The 19,014-nt window shown below is 38.2% G+C and overlaps 1 protein-coding gene across 2 annotated transcripts in view; it reads right to left on the reverse strand.

Moving 5' to 3' along the window:
• Positions 1-1,338, reverse strand: part of CNOT2 (CCR4-NOT transcription complex subunit 2) — a 644,096-nt gene extending 642,758 nt beyond the window's left edge. The window contains exon 1 of one of the 2 annotated variants that reach the window (XM_053716789.1): positions 1,065-1,338. The gene's annotated coding sequence lies outside the window, so the exon portion shown is untranslated. The remainder of the gene's footprint in view (positions 1-1,064) is intronic. The other variant, XM_053716790.1, reaches the window with a different exon arrangement.
• Positions 1,339-19,014: the final 17,676 nt, after the last annotated feature.

A 19,014-nucleotide genomic window follows, 5' to 3' on the forward strand; every position in this document is an offset into this window, starting at 1 on the left:
TTATTTTAGACCTGAAGTGCACGGAAACAAAATAAAAATCACAGAAATGTGCCAAATATTGTTGTTTTAGGATGGTATGCAATGAACACCTGAAAACATTCTTGGAGAAGGCTGCATTGTAGCAAACAAAAACAACATAACATGTAAACAAAAAAAAAGTAATGAAATCAACAGGCAAACCTTAAACAACCCTAAGAGAACATTGTTAAATATCCTCCATATCTATATCTGTTCAACATTGCAAGTTAAAGCCCAACACCTACAGAAATGCATATTAAATATGTACAGTTTATAACAATATAGCTAGTAAAATTTTATGACAGCATTAGCTATTTTCTTTTTTTTCCTGGCTTCACAGTCTTGTCAGTAAGGATGTCTTTGGTCCTTAGTTGCCCAGGAACATTCTGGATCCTTGCTCCCAATCATTAAATTATGGGAGAGGTTACAGGATTTTGGGCTGACAGGTAGACTGTATCACCGAACCTTGTTCTCCCTGAGATATGGACTGAAGTAGCATCCCAGCCGCCATCCTTTAAGCTCCCTTGTCACAAAGTGAGGATGCTGCACCAGGAAGTGACAGCTTGCACCACAACATAACACCATTTAACCTCTTAGCTACCTGAGGGGGCTACAATGCAATACAGCTCTAGCAGCCTTCTCTGACACCCAAAAGGGTAAATAAGCTCTTTGTATACATTATATGAGGGGTACACCTGAGGCCTATAAGATCTGCAATGACAGGCCGGCATCCTGCAGCGATATACCAGGCCAGGGCCTACTCCTAATCCTTCCGCTCTCTGTTCTAAATGGCCTCCTCATCCTGCAGCTTCAAAAGGCTTATACGCTTCCTCTGCCTTCATACCGCTCTATCCCAACCCCTATAAAAACCGCAATTTAGTCCACACAATAGTCGGGGCCGTAGAGGCCTCCTACATATTGTGATCACGGCCTCGCTGTGCCGTTCCCCTTCCTCCTCACACGGCATCGGCCGCAGCCACAGTCTGTGCTAAGTGGAAGCTATTAGAAGGTAGATGGGCCTGTTTGATGCAAATAAAAACACTCACCGCATGAATTTTCTTGTCTCGCAGAAGCAAGATGGCTGTGTATCCAACACGGAGGATGATGGGTTGGTGACCTTTCCCCTTTGACCCTCCGTCGTGACCCCCTATCGCTCCTTCTCCTCCCTCCCTGACAACGGCAGCTGGTAACCAGGAAGCGGCGTGGTTCGGGCCTAGCGTAGAGAGTGGGGGGAGCGGCCTCCTCCTGCCGGGATACTGCTCCCTCCTCTCCGCGGTGCTCGGCGCTGGAATCCCCCCTCCCCTCAGGACTGTGTAGGAGGAGGCTGCTGTTTTTGGCGGCTTTACTCAAGTTCCCAGGCCACGGAGGAGGAAGTGGAGCCCCTCTGTGTGTTGACATGTGTACACCGAGGCACATAACACTTGTTAGAAGCTTAATGCATCCCTGGGCTCTGTCGTTTTTGTGCCAATATCTAGCTGTAAATATAAGATTTACTACGGACAATACTAGATAGTAGAACGGGAGACCGAAATGTATAGAAACGTCTGGGGTTATCCTGCAAAATAAATACTGTTGTAATAGTTTCAGATTTCATAGTGTGTGTGTGTGTGTGTGTGTGTGTATATATATACGTGCGTGTGTTACAGTGCATTCATTGTCTTCTCAATAGTTTGTAATATCAATCACATAATTATAAGTTTGTATACAGTTATTTGTAAAGTACAACAGATTCTGTAGCGTTAGTTTGTTTTTTATATATAAAAATAACATTTCTGTTGCCTTAAGTCAGAAAAACTCACCTTAATGTTTTTGTATTTTTTAGGAAGTCTAAAAGGAGCAGGCACCCTTTACAGAAGAGTATAATGAACTACCTTTGCCTGGAAAGTGTCACTGAATTTGCTTTTACTGCAGTTTTGAAACATTACTCAGTAGACTGTGTATATAAATCCAAAAGCATTTTTTCCCCAAATCTCTCCAGTCCCTACAAATGAAAAAGAAGCCTCTTTTCATACTGGAAAGCATTGACACACTTGATAAACTCTCTAAAAACTGGAAGTTCTCTTACTCATAAGAGAGCTGCCCCCATAGTAAATGCATGTGATCACTTTAATGCCAGTTTTATTTATAAAATGTATTGGATATAAAAAGTCTACACACCCCTGTTAAAATGTCAGGTTTCTGTGCTGTAAAAAAAAAAAAATGAGACCAAGATAAATCATTTCAGAACTTTTTCCACCTTTAATGTGACCTTTAAACTGTACAACTCAATTGAAAAGCAAACTGGAATCTTTTAGGTGGAGGGAATTAAACAAAAAACTAAACTAATGTGGTTGCATTATAACTGGGGATGTAGCTGTGGTAAGAATTAAGCAATAGCATTCAAAATCATGTTAAATAGAAGTTAGCATACACCTGCCATCATTTAAAGTGCCCTTTGATTAACCCCAAATAAAGTTCAGCTGTTCTAGTAGGTCTTTCCTGACATTTTCTTATTTGCATCCTTCAGCAAAAGCCATGGTCCACAGAGAGCTTCCAAAGCATCAGAGGGATCTCATTGCTAAAAGGTATCAGTCAGGAGAAGGGTACAAAATAATTTCTGAGGTATTAGATATACCATGGAACACAGTGAAGACATTCATCATCAAGTGGAGAAAATATGGCACAACAGTGACATTACCAAGAACTGGACGTCCCTCCAAAATTGATGAAGAGACAAGAAGAAAACTGGTCTTTGAGGCTGCTAAGAGGCCTACAGCAACATTAAAGGAGCTGCAGGAATATCTGGCAAGTACTGGCTGTGTGGTACATGTGACAACAATCTCACGTATTCTTCATATGTCTGGGCTATGGGGTAGTTGGCAAGACAAAAGCCTTTTCTTACGAAGAAAAACATATAAGCCCGGCTAAATTTTGCAAAAACACATCTGAAGTCTCCCAAAAGCATATGGGAAAATGTGTTATGGTCTAATGAAAATAAGGTTTAACTTTTGGGCCAACATTCCAAAAGATATGTTTGGCACAAAAACAACACTGCACATCACCAAAAGAACACCATACCCACAGTGAAGCATGGTGGTGGCAGCATCATGCTCTGGGGCTGTTTTTATTCCGCTGGAACTGGGGCCTTAGTCAATGTAGAAGGAATTATGAACAGTTCCAAATACCAGTCAATATTGGCACAAAACCTTCAGGCTTCTGCTAGAAAGCTGAACATGAAGAGGAACTTCATCGTTCAGCATGACAACGACCCAAAGCATACATCCAAATCAACAAAGGAATTGTTTCACCAGAAGAATATTAAAGTCCAGAATTCAGATCGAAAATCTGTGGGTTGATCTGAAGAGGGCTGTGCACAGAAGATGCCCTCGCAATCTGACAGATTTGGAGTGTTTTTGCAAAGAAGAGTGGGCAAATCTTTCCAAGTCAAAATGTGCCATGCTGATAGACTCATACCCAAAAAGACTGAGTGCTATAATAAAATAAAAAAATGCTTCAACAAAGTATTAGTTTAAGGGTGTGCACACTTATGCAACCACATTATTTTAGGTTTTTTTGTTTACTTCCCTCCACCTAAAAGATTTCAGTTTGTTTTTCAGTTGAGTTGTACAGTTTATAGGTCACATTAAAGGTGGAAAAAGTTCTGAAATGAGATTTATCTTGGTCTCATTTTTTTTACAGCACAGAAACATATATATATATATATATATATATATATATATATATATATATATATATATATATATATATATATAGTTTGTGTATTTTTTTTCCCAGACCCTATTTTGGCTATAAATTGGATTACTTTGTGTATGCCTCAAGTATTTTCTTACATGTATTGACAATGCTAAAATATACATGTCCTACTACTTCAGTGGACATTATCGGGGAATAATTACAAACCAAACCTGAATCATTAGTAACAGAACCAGACTTTCCCCAGAAAATGATAATGTTGACACACAGCCAGAGTAGCAGCTGATGCACCAGTGCTGGGGGCTGGGCTAAACAGGAGTCAAACTGAAGTAATCAAATTTAACTATTTCAGTGTGACAAAAATAATTTTGTATTGGATCATAACATATGGGTAACAATGAGATTTTAAAAACCCCACACAAATGAGTGATTTATAAGTTATATTCCTTTAAAACGGAGAACCATTTTTATTTTGTACAGGAATAAAAAAAAACTTTTTTTAAATAGTGCTAGGACAGCAAACAAAAAACTAGTTTATTATTTTACATACAACTAGTGTTAAAGCCCATGTACACTGGCTGAAATGTTTAAGAAAATAAATATCTCTATCCATATCCATCTATACCTATTCCCCTATCCCTCTCTATCCATCTATCCCTCTCTCTTTATTTTTCTGCAGTGTATGATCCCCCTCAAACAGCTCTTTAACCCTCCCCTTTTTTCTGTAGTGTAGTGGTCTCATCACCTCCCCCCCCCTCCCGCAATCGCCATTTAATACCCACACCCCCTAAACCCCTTTTCCCTCCCTGTTCCTTTTTTAAAAAAAAAAATCAAATCAGTAGAGTTGGTCCCTCCCCACTCCACTGCTGAGACGGCTCCCTCCTGCCGGCACCAGCAGAATATTGTTACAGACGGTGACACACACAGTGTCACCGTCGGTAACGATCAGGCATCTGCCCTCATATGGAGGCAAAGCACTGATCGCGCTCCGGCTCCTTATGCGGCAGATGCCTGGAGGTTCAGGAGCTCCATCTCTCGGCTGTACCTTAACAGCAGAGAGTGCTGAAGCTTCCTTGAGCTATCTCACGCCTGCGATTAAGGCCTTTTATAATATAGGATACTACTAGTAGTGCAACACATACAATACAGGTGTTATTACAAACAGGTTGTGCAAACTACACCTACTTTATTATTTCTTCCGTTTATTCATTTGTTTTTCTGTCTTGGAGGAATTTAATTGGATCTGGGACACTGGGTTGATTTTAATCATTAGTTATGCATATCCCCAAACATTTGTGACTGGGTATCAGGAACTCAGGAGTTTGATGGGGGCTTGTCACCATTTTGTGCATGGAGCTGTGTTGGTAGGGGTGGTTAGTGGGCAGGTTTGTGGGTCTGCCTGTGCTTTTTGTGGGCATGTCTGGATGCTCCATGGGTGGGGCTAAGGGAAATTCTGCAAATAGGAGGTATGGTTATATATTTTTAAATTCATAATGCTACTTTAGGTTTCATCCATAGAAAAAGCCAGTGGTGGAAGTAGGCAAGCGCGGTACTAACATTTTTTTTTTCAGTATTTTCCTTTGGTATACAAACTGTGATTGTATTGCAGAACTAAACAAATATTGAACTTGAGTTGTAAAGGGACATAAAATCCAACTATTTTGTTTCATGATTCATACAATTTTAAACAACTTTCCAATTTCTATTATCTAATTTGCTTCATTCTCTTGGTATCCTTTGTCGAAGGAGCAGCAATGCACTACTGGAAGCTAATTTAGTTGAGAGATATCTTAAGACACACTTTTTGTCTCACAGTGAAGAAGTGCTTTTAACGCATAGGAGGTGCATGTATCAGATTCTAGTTCCTAGTATGTGACATAATACCCTTTAATAATCCAATCTATGGCATACTGCCAATGCTGCTAGGTTATACAATTTGAATATTGGGGAGCACCAGTCCCCCCCGCTTTAAGAAGGAGTGTTAATGTCTCTGCTGCACATCTTATTTCCCCCCCTGCCCATATGAATCTAGTACATATTCTATTAAACCTAGTATAATCTCTCTGTTTTAAAATTATAGGAATATTCTGTAGGAGGTATAGTAAACGTGGGAAAATTTTTTGATTAGCATCACTATAGCTGAAATAGAAATAGGTAGAGCTACCCATCTTTTACAATCTATTGCACACTTATCCAAACATACTGTGAAATTTTTAGTATACCTTTTTTTACAGTTTTTGGTAATAATCAGTCCTAGATATTTTATCCAATCTACTTCTCTGAATGGGCACTCATTATCTTTCTGTCTTGACCCTCGTAGCCACATTATCTCAGATTTATCTACGTTGATCTTGTAGCCGGAAAATGAACTGAATTGATTTATAATCTCTAGAAACTGCTTAATACTCTCTGAAGTGTTGGTTAAAAATAAAAGCAGATCATCCGCAAACAAGGATAACACCACTTTATTCTGCTGCATGGTAATGCCTGATAATTCCTGTCTTAGCCTAATGGCTCTATTGATAAATTAAAAAGCATAGGTAATAATGGGCAGGCTTGTCTTATTCCTTTTTAAGCAAAATATCTGGTGTTGTTTCATTATTGATAATTAAATTGGAAGTTGGGTCCCTGTATATTAATTTTATAAAGGTCTTTATATTTCCTTGGACCCCAAACCTATCTAGTGTTGTGAATAGATGATCCCATGTTATGGAGTCAAAGGCTTTCTCAGCATCTACCGCCAGCTCTGCCATATCTGGGTTATCTTTACTTATATTTTGCTTAGCATGTTGCCAACAATAGTATAGCACCATAAGTACTTTGGGAGTATTTCTAGTTGGGTTATGCCCTGTCATGAAGCCAGTTTGGTCTGGATGTATGACTTTATGTAATATTTTTTAAAATCTTTTTGCAATAATCGTAGTTAATATTTTGTAGTCATTATTTAACAATGATATCGGTCTATAGGACCCTGGATCTTCTGGATCCCTGCCTTTTTTCAAGATTATTGTGATAGAGGATGCCGCAAAGTATTTAGAATGCATTTCTACTTTTAGGAATTAAGTATTGTAGAGATTGGTAAGAGTAGGGATGATTTCACTGGTTAACATTTAGTAAAATTCTGCGGATAACATTTCCGGTCCCGGGGCTTTATTAGCTTTTATCTGATTTATAGTTTAGGCTACTTCTCCTTCCAGTATAGGTTGATTTAAGCCCATTACATCTATTTCTTCAAATTTACTAACCTCTATTTGCTCCCAAAATATTATTTTATGTTGGTTATCCACTGATGTTTTTGTTTATAGATCTTTAAAGTAGTTGTACATTGCCTGTTTCACTTCCTTAGTCGTGTCTACTCTATGTGTACCTATTTTTATAGCGGTTATACAATTCCTTTGCTTATGGTTTTTAATTAGCCTAGCTATGTACTGAGCCAATCTTCCATAGCACCCTCTGTATGTAGCTCTATCTTTCCTATCTTACTGTATAGAAATTTGTTTTAAGAAAAGGTCTCTCTCTTTTTTACTATTTTGGTAGTTAAGCCAAGTCTGGGGGTTAGAATTACTTATGTAAGTTCTGTATGCGTTTTTCAGTTGTTGGTTAGCTGTCTCTCTCTCTCTCTCTCTCTCTCTCTCTCTCTTTTTTTTTCTCTTTCTCTTTTTTTCTCTTTCTCTTTTTTTCTCTCTTTTTCTTTTTTCCTCTTTCTCTTTTTTTTCTCTTTTTTTCTTTCTCTCTTTTTCTCTTTCTCTTTTTTTCTTTTTCTCTTTCTCTTTTTCTCTTTCTTTCTCTCTCTTTTTTTTTCTTTTTCTCTTTTTTTCTTTTTCTCTTTCTTTCTCTTTTTTTCTTTTTCGCTTTCTCCTTCCATTTGCATATATGCCCAATATATCTCCCATTTACCTAGGTATCCACTATTGAACCGTTTATATTCCTTCCATTTTTCAATTATATGGTTTTTCAGTTGTTGGTTAGCTGTCTTTCTCTTTTTTTCTCTTTCTCTTTTTTTCTTTCTCTCTTTTTCTCTCTCTTTTTTTCTCTTTCTCTTTTTTTCTTTTTCTCTCTTTTTTTTTCTCTTTCTCTTTTTTTCTTTTTTTTTTTCTCTTTTTTTCTTTTTTTTTTCTCTTTCTTTTTTTTTTCTTTTTCTCTTTCTTTCTCTTTTTTTCTTTTTCTCTTTCTTTCTCTTTTTTTTCTTTTTCTCTTTCTTTCTCTTTTTTTCTTTTTCTCTTTCTTTCTTTCTCTTTTTTTCTTTTTCTCTTTCTTTCTCTCTCTTTTTTTTTCTTTTTCTCTTTCTTTCTCTTTTTTTTTTCTTTTTCTCTTTCTTTCTTTTTTTTTCTTTTTCTCTTTCTCCTTCCATTTGCATATATGCCCAATATATCTCCCATTTACCTAGGTATCCACTATTGAACCGTTTATATTCCTTCCATTTTTCAATTATATGGTTTTTAAAATGTATATTATCTATTAAATGTCTGGGTACCTAAGTCTATTATTATCCCCCTTGTCTTGAGCTATATTCTGGATCTCCAATGTAATAATGGCATGGTCTGAGATACAGATATCTTTAATATCTGCCTTCATATTCAAGCCCAGCATTTTATTTGGTCTACTCTTGAAAATGTTTTCGATACACATGAGAATGTACGTGAGTCTGGATTTTGATTTCTCCATTTGTCTTGTAATCTAAATCCTTTCATGAAATTATTCATGCTTCTACTTTCTTTTTTGGTATCTCTAGATTGGCGGCATTTGAACCTGTCCACTGGGTGCCAAATTAAAGTAGTCGCCCCCCCCCACAATTATATTTTTTCCAATGAATTTTATACGTTTATTGTTTAACCCCTCCCAGAAATCCTTATCTATTTTATTTGGACCATAGACATTACATAGTACCACATTCAGATTATCTATTTGTAGTTCTAAAATTATATACCTTGCCTTGCTTCTTTTGTTAATATCTTGTACGTTGCGCTCTTGTTGAAGAGTATCGCTACTCCCTTTTTCCTGCCACAATACGGTGACGCTACTACTTCCCCTGCCCATTTACTCTTTAATTTCTCAGCTTCGGTAGGGTTTAAGTGTGTCTCTTGTAATAATACCACACTTGGTTTAAGCTGACCTAATTGTTTTAATATTAGTTTTCGCTTTATAGGGGATGTAATTCCTCCTACCTTCCAGGATAGGAAATTAATTTTATCTACCATTCGTATCTCTCTGTTGGTCTTTTTTAACTCTCACGCTCCCTCTATAAATATTAGGGCAATATCTCCCATTATACTGCCTTCCCCACCTCCCTCCTCCCCTTCTGGTACTCCATTCACAGAAATCAAAAGAAAGCTCAATAGAAAAATATTAAAATAAAAATCGACATACAGTCTCATAAAATGATACATTATTGTATAAACAACAGAAGAATAACTCTTGGTCATCAAATAATAACTTTGGTCATCAAATTACCCTTGCACCTAATCATCTAATCGGATAGCTATATTTGAAGTAGCACCTGTTCTTTACAGAAGTTTTTTGCCTCTGTAACTGTAAGAAGGTTCCTTGTTGCACCATTCATTTCTACGCAGATCTTTGCTGGATAAACCATCCTAGCTGGCCATTTGGCTTCGATAAGTTTGGTGCAATAGGGAGCCATCTCACATCTCTTGTTACTCGTTTCTGATGAAAAATCTTGAAATAACAAGATCCTACTATTAGCTATCATAAGTTCATGCTGTTTACGATACTGTCTAAATATCTTTATTTTGTCCTAGAAGTTTAACATTTTAATCATAATAGGTCTTGGCTTTGTGTGTTCCTGTTCTATTCGCTTAGTACCTATTCTATGTGCTCTCTCAATTTTAATTGGTATCTCCCCTGGGGGTATCCCTAGACATTGTGGTAATGTTTGGGAAGTGAAGGTTATCAAATCTTTAAATTCAGTAGACTCTGGAAGCCCTACTATCTTGATGTTATTCCTTCGTGCTCTGTCTTCCAGGTCTTCTATTTTATTCTGCATAGCTATCATCTGTTTATCATGTGAGAGTACTGTTTGATCTAAATTATATACTTGATCTTCTACATTTGAAATCCTTAATTCAGCTTCAGTTAATCTATTGACGTATTGTCTTATCCCGTTTGACAGTGTAGAGATTTCTTGTTTAATATTATTAAATTATGGTAGTATTAGATCTGATATCTGTTGTAGCAATACATGTGATTCTGCTATAATTTATATGTGAATCATCTAGGCTAAATTCTACCCTCTGTTCAGAGCCCTTGCTTGCTGTGTTTTTTTTTCCTTAAGTTTGGGCGGCATGGCTGGTTATCTAGTTTGAATAAATTTCTCCATAGAAGAGAAAAGAAAAAATTCTGTGTTAAATATCCCGTCTTGGATAATTGGATGTTACTGTCGCCACTGGAACGTGGACACGGGTAACAGAACACAAGCAAAATAAAACTGACTCTTAGTGTAACGTGCTGGATACTCCCGTACCCCTTAGTGATATCTTGTGTGAATATATCTTTAAAAATAAAGCGTTCTGGCCAGAGCCAGACGCACTAATGTAGAACAAATAATGCACAAAGAAGAGAAGAGAGAAAAAGGAAACGGCAAAAGAAAAGATACTAACAATCCCTGTGTACAAATATCTCAAACTAAATATCAGACCTCAAATTAAATATCAACTCAAGTGGAGCTTGTGAAAAAGAAAAAAAAAGTGCTTGACGTGTGTTTGCCTAGCCCACTCAAACTCTACATATAGTCTTGCTCCTAATTCTAATTGAGCTTATTCTTGAACTGTCAGCCTTTACTCGAACCTAGCCTTACTTTAAGTATCAGATCTTGCTTTTGCCCCCAAATCCAGATTAATATTTTATAGATTGTATTCTAAGAGTCAATTGATCCAATTCTACCCAAAGCAATTTTTAAATCGTTTGGAAACTGGGTTAGCACTTATATCTATAGTGCTTTTTTGTATATATGCTAATTGATCACCTTATAGAGTACTTTGCATAGTCTCCTATATTGTAGTGAATACAGGAACTAACACATTGCATAATATGTATATAAAACTCAATGGTACATTAATGTTAAGTCAGCTATAGTTGGGTGGCAGAAAGTATAGCAGGAGAGAGAGTGCCTGTCTTTTAATATACAGTCTTTCTTTTTAATACAGTCAGTCCATAGCCATAGGTCCTTTTAATCAGCTTCTTCCTTTATGAGTACACAGAAACTACTGTGCATGTCAGTAGAGGCCTTTAGTGTGATATTTTCCTGGGTTAGTCTAAAAGTCCTTTTATAGGTTAGATAACCCTTCCCCGGTCTTATCTCTAGCGCCTCACTGCCTGTTAGGATTTAACCTACTCCACGTATCTCATTGCTTTTACCAAAAGGCTAATGCCTATTATCCTTTGTGTCCCAATCTTATAATGCTTTAGAGGCCCAACATCCCCCAGGCACTTTTTACTTGTTATGAGTTCTCTGGATCAAGGCTACCACTGATTCCACACCAAGCTCAGATAGTGTTGTTTACCGTGGATTATGGCTTTAGTTCTTTCCACCACTCAACTCCCAGATTCCTGCTTGTTACAGGGTTTTTTCCTCTCTTTCAGACGCACACCCTCTGTTCATCTTACTCAGAGTGTAAGAGGCTAATGTGCAGAAGTTATCCACAAATATTATAGTAGTGTATACTTGCGGTTACTCCATGCGGTCTTATTCAGGGCAGTGGGGTGTTTGGGCTGCTCTCGTTGTTGCTGCTTCTTATTTCCCAGGCTTTTCAGTCTGGCAGGACGTTTCCGGCCGTCCTGTCGTTTCCCTCTATATCACCTCTCTCGATCTCATGCGTCTACTCCTGCCTGGGAGCTTGGTATTTCCCGCAGTCTCCCTGGATCCAGTCTGCCCCCTTATTCCACTAGGGTCTCAAGCGTTTCTGATGCTCCAAACTTGTGGCCGTGGCAAAGTCGGCCCTGTGCCTGCCAGTGACTTCCTATGCCTGCGAACTCTGTACACTTGTTTGCATGTCCACTCTGGTCTCCACAGCTCCAGACAAGGGCCTAGGCACAGCGGTTGATGCATTTTGCTCAAGAGCTCTGACAGCGTGTATGCTGCTGTGTCCTGCAATCTCCGTCCTGGAAGTCAAAGCGAAATGAATTCTTAATTATCTACAATTAAGACAAATTCTAAAATATATGTATATATTTGCAAAGATAAATTACTTAGCATTAAAGATTTGTTTTAAACCATACAGAATTATGAATGCAAGCTAAAATACAAAGTGCCCTTTTAAATCTACTAACTGCAATTAGTTATAGTTTCCAAATACCTTTTTAATTTAAATATTATACATATATTTAAAAAAATAACCAATCGATATTTCAGCTTCCAGAACTTCTTGTTTCACCTCATATGAATAAAGGTATTGCAATATGGATAATAAAAGGTAGCCCAGTTTTGCTTATACTAAATTCCAACGCAGCAAGTTATCAGTCAAAAATTCACAAGTAGTCAACCAGCCCTTTTTTTCTCTCTTGCCTGGGGTTATATCACGCAATATAATCCCACCCCTTTTTATTCTAATCATCAGTGAAACGAAAGGATAGGCCCTTCATAAGCTTGTCTCTGATTCACCCTTGCGGAGCTTGTCTCTGATTCGCTCCGGGATCTGAACATCTCATAGGTTATTTTGGGAAATGCTGCCCTGAGTAGTCATTTATCTTTTGGCTGTGATACCATCCCTGATGTATAGGTGGCAGCAGACACCCAGGAATGCAGCCCCACCATCAAATATTTCTAATAGCCACAACGCAATATATGTTGCTCCCTGACCAAACCTTCATCTAGACGTGACGTCTAGAATTTGTGGATTCAACACAACAGGGGCAATCAACTCTTGCATACACTTAGGCCATGTCTGTTTATTTACAGGGGTCTGATAAGTTTATTACCCATCCTGGGCCGGAAATCAACTTCAAACAGAGCAGCCACATGGTGACATCTCTTTGAAATAACTGCCTGATCTTTGAAATGACTGCCTGAACTAATTAGACCAAATGTTTCAGAGCAAGAAGAAGGTGGTGTCTTATAAGAACTTTAATTTCACACCTTAGGCAGGAAACCTTTGAAAGCAATTCCCTTGTTCTTGAAATCTGTGTTTCAGAACGAGAGGGAGTTTCACAAATAAAATTAGTTCTTGGTCTTATCATAAATCTATGTGTAGATAAATATACATATATATATATATATATATTATTTAATACTCAGATATCCTGACATAAATCCCCCTTCCAATTTTAAATTAATGTAGGACACATGTATTTAAATTGGCTTACAGTCAGTGGTATTTGGTGGGTATATTGACAGTATGCATCATAGACAGCCTTCTATAAAGAGAGTCCGTTATTTTTTAACCCTTATGCTCATTTGTAAGGCATCTTTAAACTACAATATTTCTTTAGTGCATTTGGAGATATGACACTTTATTCTCCCTCTATGACTTGTAGTTGGGATCTAGGATGGCCCGCTCGCAACTGATTAATATGGACCCATGTATCCATAACAGTATCATTTTAGGTATCCTAATTTTATATGCGACTGGAGATATTTTGTCAGTAACGACAAAAGGGCCCTTCCATGATGGAAGAAATGTCTTTTCCTTAACCTGATCTCTTCCAAAGTTATAAAGATAAACTTTATCATTTATTCCATATTCTTTTTTGGACGTTTTGAGATCATAATAGGTTTTAGTGGCAGTTGCAGTCTTTTCTAAGTTCCTTTGAGCAAAGGCAATATTGCAGGTGCTTCCTTAAGTTCTCCACATATTGATGCGTATTGGCAGCATTTATCAAGTTCTGCTCTGATGTACGGTACAGTAGATCCTGAGGTAGAACCATTCTTTTACCAGTCATCAATTCAAAAGGTGACATCTTGGTGTCATTACTTGGAGTCGCTCTTAATGCCATTAGGACTAGAGGTAATTTTACATCCCAGTCTTTACCCGTTTCACTCAGAAACTTTTTGAGGATTTTCACAATGGATTGGTTGTAACGCTCTATACCACCACTTGAGGCAGCTCTATATGCAATATGGAGCTTTCTTTTGACCCCTAGTATTTTCCACATTTTGGTCATCACTTCGCTAGTGAAGTGGGTTCCCTGATCGGATTCGATTTTCTGGGGTAAACCAAATCTGTAAAACACGTGGTTGATGAGCAATGCTACGCATGTTTCAGCACTATTGTTAGGTGCACTGATGCACTCTAACCATTTTAGTGAATAGGCATGTCACTGTCAACATTTATTTGTTACATCTTGATGACCTAGTTACTGGACCAATAAAATCAATATTTTATATCTGACCATGGCATCACCTTCCCCCCTTTTCTGCAATGGCGCTCTATGCGTTGGTGCAGTGGGTTGGAACTGTGGACAGATTAAACAACTTTGACAGTAGGTTTGAACATCTTTCAACATGTGTGGCCAAAAAGGCATAATCACGCAATATTTCATATGTGAGTTTGGCACCACGATGGCCAGATGTGGGGGCATCATGGGCATGTTGAAGCATGAACTTGGTGGGCACCACCCATTGCTGGATGCCAGTTTTGGAGGTTCTAATTAGCAAACCATCCTGTAACTTGAATTGTGACCTGGATTTCATTAAGATTCTAAGATCTTCCTTGCCATTACAATCATCTTTTCAGATGGGGTTGCTTTCAGGATCTTATATGTTTTTTTAGAAGATGCCTACAATTGGGTCTTTTTGACTAGTGATCAGGTCCCCACTAGGAGAATCCTGACTCCATTGTACCAGGTTAGGCTCACTCAGTTGTTTAGCCTGGTTTCTGGTAATGGCTTCTACCTGAACTGTACCCATTAAGGGGTCGATATTAAGGAGTTCTCCAGTTGTGGGTCCTTGTTTGGCTAATGAATCCGCAAGATCATTGCCTTCCTTATCAGGACCTAGAACCCTGAAATGACCCTTGGTCGTCTTCCAGTGTAGGGTTAACCCATTGGATACCACTAGATTATCAATCGCGCAGAACAATTTGCCATGTTTGACTGGTTTGTTGTTAGTTTTCTGCATGCCATTTCTTTTCTAAGTTGGCAGGTATTCAACAAAGCTGTCACGCACATAATTTGAGTCAGTAATCATCACAAATTCATGAATACCGTGTTCAATAGACATTTCAATGGTTTTTAGAACAGCAGTTAGTTCTGCAACTTGACTGGATTTTGGTCCAATGTTGAAACCTACAGAAATATTTGGAAATCCATTTGCCCAAGTTATACCAATGCCAGCGACTAATCTGTGCTCATTTTCAATAGTGGCATGGTAAGAACAACCATCAACATATACCCAAGGTAATGTTTGACAATGGTCCTCATTGTACATTTTATATGGGGAAAGTAATTGTTCCTCCAGGAAATCATCTTCTAATAACTCTTCCCCATGATCCTTAGCCATACAGTCGTGGAGCTCAGCAAGCCCCTGTGCGACGAGATTCTTTTTATTCTGCTTGTAGCTAATTTCTAAAGGCCAGCCTTGTAAAGAAAGAATCCAAGCTGTTATGCGGCAATTAGACAAATTTCCATCTCTTATTCTCTCACTTTGCAGATTTAGCAAAAGCTGGTGGGCCGTTTCTACAATAATTTTCTCGCCCTGTATATAGCTGCGGATAAGAGGGCTTTTTCGCAATCGCTAAATTTTATTTCTACTGGGGATAAAGCAATTATTTTGCCTAAATTATAATGCTTTTGGTATAAAACAGCACTCATGTTTATATCTGTGTAACCTGTCTCTAAGAAGAAAGGTTTACCACCTTCAGGGTACGCTAAGCAAGGTGCTTGAGTGAGTTTTCTCTTCAGCTCTTTGATGGCTGTCTCTTGAGTCTCACTCCAGTGCCATTCCACAGCCTTCTTTAGAAGAAGTAGTAGTGGTTTAGCTAATTCTGCATAATTATCAATACATTTGCGAGAATAATTTGTCATACCCAGGAATGATCTCAATTCCTTTGTTAGTTGGGTTTTTAGAATTTACTATAGCTTCCACCTTTTTTTCTTGAGGATTTAGCCCTTCAGAAGTAACTTCATGTGCCAAGAAGTTTACATGAGTGTGGCACCATTGAGCTTTTTGTAGGGATAGTTTGGCACCTGCCCTTTTAAGTTGGCTGAGGACATGTTTAAGTTCTCCAATGTGTTTTTCAAAGTCTGTGCTTTTGATTAAAACATCATCAACATAAAATAAGGTCCCCCTTTCCAGTGCATCAGGCATAGCTTTATGCATGAATACAGCAAATTCATGTCCTGAATTTATGTATCCAAACACTAGCCTTTGGAATGCATACTGGACCTTTTGCAACGAGAATGCAAGCTTATACTGGTCCTCTTCATGTACCTTTATGTTCCAATATCCCTGTGCACAATCAATGGCAGTGAATATTTTAGATCCCTGCATCTGCGCTAGGCACTGGTCAATATATGGCACAGGCCAGCCAGACATGTACACTCATTTGTTTAGCTGTCTTAAATCAGCACACAAATGTCATTGTCCATTGGGCTTAAGAACACCTAGAATAGGATTGTTATAAGAGCTATGCATCTGTCGGGTAATACTTCTTTCTTCCAAGTTCCTTATGATTTCTGCAAGAGAATCATATGAGGCTAAAGGAAGTCTGTATTGTTTAACAAAGACAGGTGGTGCATTGGGATCTGTTTGGATTCTTGAAATGTGCAAGTCTGTAGTCCCACAGTCATAAGAATCCCTAGCAAAAAATATCCTTGTATTCCATCAGGAGTTCTCATAGCTGTTGGCGTTCATCGTCGCTGAAACAGCCATTAGCTAAAGATATTTGCTCTTCGACCATTTGCTGACATCCTGGAAAGATTTCATGCTGTCCTATTTCATAGGCTTCTTCCAACCTAGAGGTGAGGTCCACTTGATTATAATTTATATTGCCCCCATGACTCTGGGTATTGGGGTATTCTTGCGCTTTGATTGACTGGTCAAATACTAGACAGGCTTCTTTAATTTTACAGATGCTTTCCTCTAAGCTGAAGGGATAAATATACTGAATTGTAAATAGTCCCTTTGGCATAGATGCAAAGGATTGTTCTATTAATTGTTCTTCAGTTAAGTATCCTTCAGGTATTAGCCCAATTTTATTATTCTGGAATCCAAAAGTGTAATAACTTGATTCCAGCGCATATCCTATGGTAGTTCCCTTGGATAAGGTTATATCCTGTGGGGTCATGTTATGCACAATAACATGTATTGGAAGAGTTCCAATATTTACCAAAGGAGTATGGGTCATTGTTATACCCAGATTTTGCATTCTATGGGAGAGGCAAATTAGTGTTTCAGAAGTTTTTAATTTCTGACCTCTTTTACCTGATAAGAGCAATTTATCAGCCCCAGCAGGAATTATAACATCGTTAGACATCTGCATATTCACAGCATATGGCATTTGCTGGTTTGATTTCAGGGCTGCATTTTCATCCTGAAATACTTCAGGGTCCCCCTTTAACCTGCTCTAGAGTCAATAGTTAATCAAATCTATTTGTATTGCCAATCTATATTTGATTATGGTGAGTATTTAAAACTAAAAACAGGTGCTTGGCTGATTTATTACCTATAGAGATAGATAATAAACATTTAGCTGTGACATTATAGCTTTCAGACCGGTCATCCAGGCCGTGGACACAGTGGTCTTGGGGAGAAAGATATTTTATCACTTTAGGTTCGGCAATTTGTGCTAATAAACCTTCGTTTATATAGCTAGATTCCTGTTTTAAGTTCAATTTAGCATATTTGGTTTTACCAAGGTTATGCACTTGCATAGGGATAAATAGATCATCTTTAACTCTCTCAATTCCTGCGAGGTATTGAGTGTGGCCTCCCCCTTTAGGGATTTTATGATCCCTCTTGTGGAGAGATATGGTTAATACATCGCTGTCTAAGGAGATATTTGCTATCTTTCCATGCAAAATTTTAAAATATTACCATCAGAGCCTCTTAAAGGAGTCTGATCATTTATTTGTAAGATAGTGATTTCAGGTATAGAGTCATTCCTGAAATTAATCTCCACAGCATCTGGCTTCTCTTCCACTACGTGACCGTTATGTCGGGTGCGAGATATACCGGATCGCTCATAATTAATAGACCTTTTTACTTGTGACCAAACGATCAGTTGGCAGATCCACTATTATGACATGGTGTCTTATTACCCTGTTCCCCAGTTTCAATTTTAACCATGACTTTGAGAGAATCACCCCCAACTCCTATTAGTGAACCGTCAAATTCTTTTAGGTTTGTGGGGTGTTAGCTCATTTAGCTGTGTGTAGTACCTGTGGGATAAAATAGTTGCCTGAGATCCAGTATCAATCCCATGATAGGGTTGGAAACTGAATCCTGGAGCTCAGCTAATGCATAATATCTCCCTGCAGTTTCTACCATTTAACACATAACATTGGCATTATCATACATATGTGGGCTTCTCCACGTGTTACCTGATGCAGGAGAATTTTCATTCTTACCAGTCCATCCCTCTGTAATAGGATCGATTGGGTTCCTGTGTACTGCATCTGTGGAAATAAGGTTAATAGAATGCTGCAAAGGAAGAGATTTGTTTGCGCTTCCAGGCTGAGGTTGTTCGTCATCACAGCTAAATCGTCCGTTTCCGGTCTGTAGGGAGAGAACATGATTAGTACCATTATTGTCATTTATCATTCCATTTGGTATATCTCTCCCCCCTCTTTCAGGTAATACTGCAGTATTTATGACTGTGTCTGTGGCCCACTGCTGGCCACTGGCTGTATCCCTAAAAAAGAATTGTTAGGGTGCTGAGCCGTAAAAGCTTGACTCATATTAGTAAATAGTGTACATAATTGACTAACTTGTGTGCTGAGTTGGCCCACTTGAATGGACAAGCTATCTTTACCCATGGACCGATTTTTTTGATGTCCCAGGGTATTTATTCCTGGATCCTTGAGATCCCTCAGAATCATACCTATTTTGACGTGGTTGTCTTTGGGGTTCAACTTGTTTAGCGTTAGTATTTTGGGGAGCACTATTTACTTGGGGTGTCTGGTTACCCTTTGTGGGTGTTCACCTCTTACGCTTATTAGAAGGTGGAAATGCAGACAAAGCCTTCTGAATAGAATCAGTAACAAATTCTTTAATATTCATAGGTATATCATGTACATTAGAAGTTGAAGGAACTGCAACTGGCAATGTACTATTACTAATGGATACATTCTCTGCATGTAAAAGTTTATCATGACAACTAATACAAATGACATTAGGAGATATAATCTCCACAA

The sequence above is a fragment of the Bombina bombina genome, chromosome 6 (genome assembly GCF_027579735.1).
Source record: "Bombina bombina isolate aBomBom1 chromosome 6, aBomBom1.pri, whole genome shotgun sequence".
NCBI classification, from domain to species: Eukaryota; Metazoa; Chordata; class Amphibia; order Anura; family Bombinatoridae; genus Bombina; species Bombina bombina.